The following is a 9297-nucleotide window of genomic DNA, read 5'->3' as shown; positions in this document are numbered from 1 at the left end:
AGTTTTGATCAGTTTTGATCCATTTATCTTTGTAGATAAATTGTCCATCATAGAAGTAGTGACTATGGGTGATGGGTGCAGCAGGCATTGGCAGAGCAGGGACTTGCCCTGGCCCCTCCCAAAACTACCAGCTTGCAGCTATGTGGTTAGTGTACCCATACTTTTTACTAGCATGGCTGAAAATCTCTTTGAAGAATAGAGTGAGTTTATGAAGTTGGCTGAATGCAAACATGGGAAACAGGAAGTTGGTTTTTTATTTTTATTTATTTTTGTGTTAGCATAGACCAGTGTTTCTCTACCTTTTATTGACCATACCCTGCCATTTATTGAATGTTAGCCTAGGACCCTCTTTGAAAACCTTGGAGGCACCTGGGACCACGTGGTCTTCAGCTGAGAAATACTGGTATAAACAAACAAAAGGAGTTTCTGTCATAATTGCCCATGTAGTTATTTCTCTAACTAAACTCACCACTGATAATGAGTGAAATAGAATGCCTGTCTCGAATACAGGCAAAGAGTAGGGGAAGAGGAAGATGGGTGTTATTGATGGTGGGAATGTTGCACTGATGAAGGGGGGTGTTCTTTTTTATAACTGAAACCCAACTCCAAACATTTTTGTAATCATGCTTAAGGATATTATTTTAAAAAGGAGGGTTTTGGGGGCCCGGAGAGATAGCACAGCGGTGTTTGCCTTGCAAGCAGCCGATCCAGGACCAAAGTTGGTTGGTTCAAATCCCAGTGTCCCATATGGTCCCCCGTGCCTTCCAGGAGCTATTTCTGAGCAGACAGCCAGGAGTAACCCCTGAGCACTGCTGGGTGTGGCCCAAAAACAAAAACAAAAAAAAAAAAAGGAAAAAAAAAAAAGGAGGGTTTTGTTTTGTTTTACCATAATCATTTTTTTTCAGCTTGGTCAGTATCAAATCTTTTCAGATGAGTCTACTCTGAGCTCACGGTCATACTTTCTTCTGTGGTATCCTCTTAGAGGGCCAAGTACACAGCAGTGACCACTGTGGCAGAGTCAACGGGCTGGAAGGTCCAAGATGTCTGTGTGTCTCCCTCTAGTGTCCAATATGCTGAAGTTCCAATAACTCATTTTATTTATTTTTAAGTATCTAATTGACTATATTAGATCAGCCTAACTGACTATATTAAGTGATGCATGAATCAAGCAGCGTCCCAGATAGCAGGCAGAAAGGCGCTCCCTGCATAATATAACTCCATGTGAGAAGTTTGTATAGCCAGGAAGACAAGGTCACTAAGCAAAGGATTACTTCAGGCAGAACCAGCTTCCTTCAGGTAAGGCCAGGGATCTATCATGCAGCTGACCTCAGAGTGCTGGCCAGGGAACTCCTGGCTGCCTAGTTTAAACATTCACCTTTGGAAGCAGCAGTAAGGTTAGGTAGTAAGTCTTGATGAGCCCAGAATAAACAAAGCTATTTAAAGCCTCTTAAAAATTATTAATAGTTCTCTACTTTTGATCAGATTCTTTTTGTGTATGTGTGTGGTTTTTGGGTCACACTGGCAGTGCTCAGGGGTTACTCCTGGCTCCATGCTCAGAAATCGCCTGATCAAAGTGTAAGGCTGGCCTCAGTGCCCACATTCTGGGTGTTTGTTTATTCATTTATTTTTCCCTCTAATTATTATTATAACACCGTGATTTACCAACTTGTTCATAATATAGTCATTTTAGGCATTAAATGTTCAAGCACCAATCCCACCACCAATGTGACCTTCCCTTCACCATTGTCCCAAATTTTCTACCCACAACTATACACTGACTCCATGCAGGCACAAACAAATTTACTTCATATTGCTTGTTACAATACAAAGGCAAATAGAATTATTAACACTTAGATCAGCTAGGATAAATTTAAAATGATTTTTATATCTCTAAAGTCAACATCTAAGAATTTACTGTTCTATGGTTGATACGAGTTGAGCCTCTTTAGACTCACTGAACTTGGTAGATTCCTATGTAACTTTCCCATCAACTTCCTGTGGTATTACTTGGCTGACACTAAAATATTGAGGTGTCCAGGATTTGTAGATCTAAAACAAATTTGGTAGCATGGAAGTTTGATAAGCTTCAGTCTCAGAGCTGGGCTGTTTCTGAGAGTGTTAGAAGGGGGGTGGTAATGGGTTATTGTAGCTCATGCCGGAAGGGGACTCTACCCTCCCCCTTCATTAGAATGTGCTACAAAGGTAGGACTAGGCTACCTGGGAAATATCAGGAGCTTCTGTAGGAACTTGGTGGAGGAGTAAGGCCTTTTTTTTTTAGCCAGGAAGATGGCAGTGGTGGGTGGGACTGCTAAATTTTTCAGTGGCTAAACTGAGTGTGGAGGGGTTCAGCCCGATCCCCTTCCAAAAGGATAATATAATCCCATGTCACCTGAGAAGATTTAGCAGTTCATATTACTTGATTTCAAAGAGTTGGGCTATTTTGTTTGGAGAGTGTTGGCTGTTTTTTGTGTGCTTTTTTTATTTATAAATTTCTTATAAGCTTTTTAAAAATAATTTATTTAAGCACAATGGTTATAAACATGTTCATAATTGGATTTCAGGCATAAAATGTACACAGCCCCTTCACCAGTGCAACTTTCCATCCAACACTGTCCCCCCATTCACTACTGTTGTTTTATTTTGGCGGGGTGTGGGGGTTGGGTCACACCCGGCAGCGCTTAGGGGTTACTCCTGGCTCTATGCTCAGAAATCGTCCCTGGCAGGCACAGGGGATGCCAGGATTCGAACCATGGTCCTTCTGCATGAAAGGCAAATGCCTTACCTCCATGCTATCTCTCCAGCCCCATGTTTTAATAGAATTTAATTTAATTTAATAGAATTGGTAGGGAGATGGTGATGCCTTTCTGGACTCAGCCAGGCTCCCGCAGCCCTTATGGCCTGACAAGTCTGAAGGTTGCAGGATGAGGGCGGAGAGATTCACAAAGCAGTCAGATGAAGTTCCAGAAGTCAGCCAGCTTTATTTCATGGTCCCTACCGCCATCTACACCTCTTCACATGGCTCTCTATACTAAGCCTTTTCCTAGCAGCTACTTCTCTACTCCTCTAGCTCTCTTGGCCTCTGTCTCCCTTTCAGCTACTTTTTCCAGGCTTCCTAGCTGAATAACTCCCTTTGCTGAAGCTACTGCTGCTTCTTCTTTGATAATGCTCAATTACTGATGCTGAATATGATGCTGAATCTCTTTGTTGAATCTCTCTTCCGCCATTCACTTCTGCCTATTCTAACTTCTGCCCCACTTCTCTAACTCTCCTTCTTAATCCCTCTCTCCCCCTAAGTCAGCCTCCTTTACCAGTCCACTCCAGGTGTGGGCAGTTCTGATCATTCCGGTGGGATAAATAAGAAGTTGGGGAAGGAGATATCCACACCCTACCTCCCATCTCCACCTGCCTGTCTTCAAGACAGGCATTATATTTCTCTCTCTATCGTTGTCATGGTAACTGTTAGGGTAGTGCTGTAGACATGATGTGCCTCAGTAATTCTCATGGGTCATAGTCCTTTTACGAGAGGAAAACGGGTACACAAGCAGAAGAATATGAAATGATACCACACGCAGTATATGTGGGGTCAACACATTTCTGGCAGGAGTGCGACAAATTTAATCTTCAGGCAAGGGAGTATATAAAGGGTAAAGAGTGAATCATATCATAAAAGGAATGCCAACATTTGTTTCTTTCAAAGTACAGGAACTATCAATGTACATTGTTTGATTTTAGAACAAATACACATAGCTTTAGGTGGTTTGTATCCTTAGAATAAAATAGGTTTCAGTTAGGAGTCAGAGGATAAAAGGAAGGCTAATTTCTTACATATCAAAGTAGTTCCTGGCCCTAGGAGTCATTGCTGATGTAAAGTAAGGGATAGCAGGAATCCTGGTTTTCTCCTAATAACAAATATCCTTAACCTGAGGGAAATAGTATTCTAGCTAGGGGCTAAGACCCACTTCCTATGATCTGGTAATAGAAAGAGATAAAACTAAAGAAAGGGGCACAAAATTAAATCTAGTAAAATAGCCTAATTCTACACTGGCCAAACCTGTTTGTAAGCAGGTATTTTCAGGGAAACAAAGGGCAGAGGATTTATTAGGAGGGACAACACAATGGTTCTGGACCCTAGAATCTACATATCAAATAACTACCCTATGTAGGTGAGAAAGAACCCTGCTAGAGGTAAGGTGAAACATGAGATGGAGGTGTTCTGATTTGCAAGAAGTTCGAAGCCTCCGGAAAGTAGAATTCAAGAAAGGCAGAAACTATTGTTTTAGCACCTTGAGGCTGAGAACAGGAAAAAACAAGTTGCTGGGAACTGGCTTGGCTCAACCTTTGAGTTTCAAATATACTAGCCAGCAGGGAATTTAGCAGTCTTGGTGCTGAAAATTTCTATAGGATTGCAGGATAACTGAGGCCGAATATCTGTAGTTTAGCAAGGGAGGCAAAGCCAAATAAATAAAACAACCATGCTCTCTCTCTGGCCCCTTGGGACCAAGTTTTTTAAGTCTTCTTTTCCTTTTGTTCCTTTTTCTTGTTTTTGTTTTTGGGCCACACCTGGTGATGCTCAGGGGCTACTCCTGGCTATGAACTCAGAAATCACTCCTGGTTTGGGGGACCATATGGGACACTGGGGAATCGAACCAAGGTCCATCCTAGGTTAGCACGTGCAAGGCAAATGCCCTACCGCTTACACCACCACTCAGGCCCCTCTCCTGTTCCTTTTCTGATTGTTTTTTTGTTTGTGTTTCACAAACAGCAATCAGGGTCTACTCTTGAAAAGTCCGGACGACCCGTCCCCCCCAGTTGGTCCCCGCCAGTTGCCCAGCGCAGAATAGTGAAAAAGGCACGTGCTCAGCAATTGCAGGCAAGTTCCAATTTAATCTGATCGATCAGAGGTTCAAAACGTGCTCAGAGCAGAGCAGAGGTTGCGAACCCCAAGGTCTGAAATCAGGGGTTTTTTATACAGTTTTCAGGTGGGCTGTGTTATTTTTACAGCGGAAACAGGAATGGGCTTTGATGTGGGGGAATCGGGAGATTTTGGGGGTAGGTGTGAGTAGGGATCCAGACTTCAAGTCTCCAAGTGAGCGGGACCCAGACTTTAAGTCTCCAAGATGTCTTCAGGACAATTAATGCGGGGTCTGTAAAACCATGGGGAGCCAGCAAATGGATCAGCACCTGTAGCTCAGTAGATAAGAGACAAGCAGGTAATTAACATAGCTCATTGGTCTGTCAGGATAAATTGAGGGGAGGGTGAGGGGGGAACATTGCATTGCATGAGAAAGAGACAGACAACTCCCATCAGGAATGTGTAGGGGAAAATATGTTTTTCACTTCTTTCACTCTTACCTGGATGCTCAACTGGGGAGTGAGGAGGTGGGGAGAGACAAACACAGGGTGTCAGTAATCAAACTCAGGGTTTCGACTTGCAACGCCTGTGCTGCAATCCTGTGGGCCAGCTCCCTGCCCTGCTAGTTTAGTTTTAGATATTTGGTGATTGGAGGCTATAAATTGCATTTGAAACTTTTTAGTTCCCAGGAGATGTACCAGAGAGATCATAATCAATTGTTACCAATAAAATGTCTAGTGTTTGGATTGTACCTTGGGACCAGAGTTCCCCAGACCAAACCAACCACAAACATATGAAAGGCAAGTGCTGGGCTGGAGAGATAGCATGGAGGTAAGGCGTTTGCCTTGCATGCAGAAGGATGGTGGTTCGAATCCCAGCATCCCATATGGTCCCCTGAGCCTGCCAAGGGCGATTTCTGAGCATAGAGCAAGGAGTAACCTCTGAGTACTGCTGGTGTGACCTCCCAGACCCCCCCCAAAGGAAGAAAGGCAAGTGGTCTACCCCTGAATTATGCATATAGCCCTAGAATCAGTTGTTTTCAGCCAATGGTTTGATTGGTGATTTTATATAACTGAACTTCAGCTTCTCTTGAAGTGTTTGTGTAGAGAAAATGCATGTAGATCATAACACAGATATCCCTTTACTTCACTAAATACTGAAGGGGTATTTGGGGATTTCCCTTGAACCCGGACTCTGAGGGGCTCAAGTGTCAGACTGGTCAAAGAACTTAGCAAAAAGAGGTTTATATAAGAACATAGTAAAGGTCCATTAGAGGACACGAATAAACTGAGGGAGAAAGTGGGGACCTTAGAGGCAGATTTGCTTCACACATTTTTGAGGATTTGTTTATCTCACCTAGGTGCTTCCTAAAAAGGCCTTTTTGCAGAAAATTGAGGTAAGGCACAAAAATGTTTTTCACTGAAAGTGACCTTTAGAGTGGAGTTGAGTCTGAAGGGAATGGGTGACCACAGTTGCGGGCTTAGGTAGGGAGAGGATGAGTGGAGCAGAGACACGGGCAGGAAACAGGGCAAATCACTGCCTGTTTGAACTTCTTCTTTGATACCTGTGGGAACCGACAGACCCCTTCAAAAACAACCAAAGTTTAAAACAACTTTAGTTGGAGAGTTCTTGCCGGGATGTTATTGCCTTTGTACAGATTCTACAGTATCTTCAAGAGTTGGAAAGAGCCCTGCCTGTGGACTGAAAAAGACAGAACTATAGAATCGCCAGCATTTTAGCAACTCCAAGAGTCTGAGGAGTTATTGAGTGTCTGTAATGTTAATGGAGGAGGGGCCACTTTTGCCAGCCCAATGCCTGAACAAAGGACAGAAAAAGAAGGGGGAAAGGTGCTAATGTTTGAAGTCTTACTCTGGCATCCATTGTGATTAGAAAATAAATTCAACAAAATAGTTGCTCATTTAATTATTAGTAGTGTTATGAAATATAATTTTAGGATCAGCCCAGTAGTTCTCAGAGTGGTCTTTAGTCTTTGACTCCAAGACTACTACTACTACTACTGCTGCTGCTGCTGCTGCTGCTGCTGCTGCTGCTGCTGCCGCCACCGCCACTACTACTACCACCATTTTAGTTTTGGGGAACACCAAAGCAGTGCTCAGGATGTGTGGGGACCAATCCTCGTTATATCTGATAGATTGGGCTAGTGGATGTTTCAACAGGATGATGCTCCCTGCTGTATCAGCAACCACCATGGCTACTCTGGCTATACTATGGGTCCTCCAGGGCCATACCTGGTTGTGCTCAGGAAACCATGGGTGCTGGAAATCAGAACCAATTCAGGTACCTACAAAACATGAGTCTTAATCCCGGTACTATCTCCCAGGTCCTGGTTTATATTTTCATTGACTATAGAATGAAGGCAACAGCAGGATTATCCTGGGTATATATCTCTCTTTTTTTAATTTTTTATTTTTAATTATGAGAAAAATGATGCAAAGAGGACAAAGTAAAGTTACAGTGAAAGGACAATCACCCATAAACAGAGTTCTCAGAAGAAATTCCCTTGCTGACGCCTAAATATTGAACTTACAGTCAAAGAACATTAAGAAAAATAAGGCAGAACCCATATACAATTACTTTGTCCACAAGTCCCCAGATTGTAGTACATTATAACATTTCTTAGCAGTACACAAAGCAACCTAAAGCCATGAGATTTATGTGACTCCTTAAACATTGAAGGCATAGTACTTTTTTATATTTTCATGCGCATACATATTAGTTAAGTTAACATCAAAAGTATAAGAGGTTTTTTATTAGTCAAAAGGGCACAGTAAAAATGGTGTTAGAGTGGCAAATATAGTTTGCATAGGCCCACCAAAATATGGGGGACATGGAAAGGAAAAGCCTTGGTCTAAATACAAGGAGACCTCTACCCCTGAAGTTTCCTGGCATAAGACCAACTCTAGGCTCCAGGCAAACTAGTTTATTCAATCCAAGTCATTGTCTGTAGTGCCAATACAATTTTATTTTTCACGCAGTCCTATTGTTGGCATCAGGTTTCTGTATTAAAGATCCTGGAATCTGCACATCCTACATTGAAGTCAGGCTGGTGTGGAGTATCCTCTAATTTCATCTCACAATTAAGGGGCAATACAGAATGCCCTGTTCAGTAAGCAGGTCATTGTTGTTAAGTCTTCTCAGTGTTAAGGGAAGTCTCTTTTGAGTAGGTCAATGTCAGAGCATCTTCCCTGGTAGAGGATTGCCTCCAGGTGATGTTATAGACAACCTCGGATATTCGTAGATGTCTTCTCTAGATCAGGGGTGAATGGAGAATGCCCATTCTTCTGAGGCCTGTGCCAGGTCTTTATGTCAATGTTCAGGGTATAAGGTCCCATTGCACTACATTTGTGTGTTCCCATCTCTATTAGATAAGAATTTATTTGTATGTATAGTATTTTCCCATTTTAGTATGCCTATGCAAACAAGAAATAAAGCCACGTGGCGTTATCAGAGTATATGGGGGTGTAAGAATACGTCAAACAATACCCATGACTTGGTTCAAACATAAGCATTAAACTGAGGGATTCTTTCACACCAAATTCCATATTGAACAGTTCACAAAGAGAAGATAAAAAAGAGGGGGGGAATTGTCACTGTATAAGAGAATATTCAGCAAAAGTTATAGCTGTCAAAAAAACACACATAAAACGTTGAAAGACATATGTGTCCTTTCTATGCCTTTTGGAATAGTTGGGTGGGTGTCAACTCCAGGACACCACTTGGTTTGTGACTTAGGACTCTACAGTACTTAAGTTAAAAAGGGTAAATGAGGAGTAATGATGATAGGGATTAAGAGAGTTAAAGAGAAAAATGATCTTTTGTAGGGGTGTGCAAAAGGGCAGAGTACAAAATGGACATTCTGCATACATAAAAACATAATTCAATGATAGTGAGTACTATTAATGTATCTGGTGCGTGTGGGGTAGCCCCTGCGCGATTTTGAAAATATAGACTGGAAAGAGATTACCAGTGACTGCTCTAAGAAGCTGGGAAGCAGGAAATTCAGAGCCCCACCCAGACCCTCCCTAAGGAGCCGAATGGGGGAAAGCCTAGGGTACCTTCAAGCTCCGCCAAGGGGCCCAACTCACTGGCTTGCCCAGGCATGTGGCCCGGGGAAGCTCTGGAGATCTGGAGCAAGGCGTTAGAGAGGTGCTGGGGTTACCCAAGTCCCGCACCCCCTCCCCCCGCCTGGTTAAGAAGGTCTCTGGCATGGCGTAGGCCTGCCGAACCCCATGCTGCTAGACTCCCAGCTCCCAGGAAGGAAAAAGCTATTTTCTTACTTTTTAAAAATAATTCAACTATGATGTATTTATTTTGATTGGGAGGACCCCACTCAGCAGGGTTAAGAGCTGGCTGGCTTCTGGTTCTGCACTCAGTGGTCATGGGGGATCATCTGTACTAGGTCAGCTTCCATCATGCAAGGTAAG

This window comes from Suncus etruscus, chromosome 5, assembly GCF_024139225.1.
Source record: "Suncus etruscus isolate mSunEtr1 chromosome 5, mSunEtr1.pri.cur, whole genome shotgun sequence".
Taxonomy (NCBI): domain Eukaryota; kingdom Metazoa; phylum Chordata; class Mammalia; order Eulipotyphla; family Soricidae; genus Suncus; species Suncus etruscus.
Note: the sequence above shows the minus strand (reverse complement) of the source record.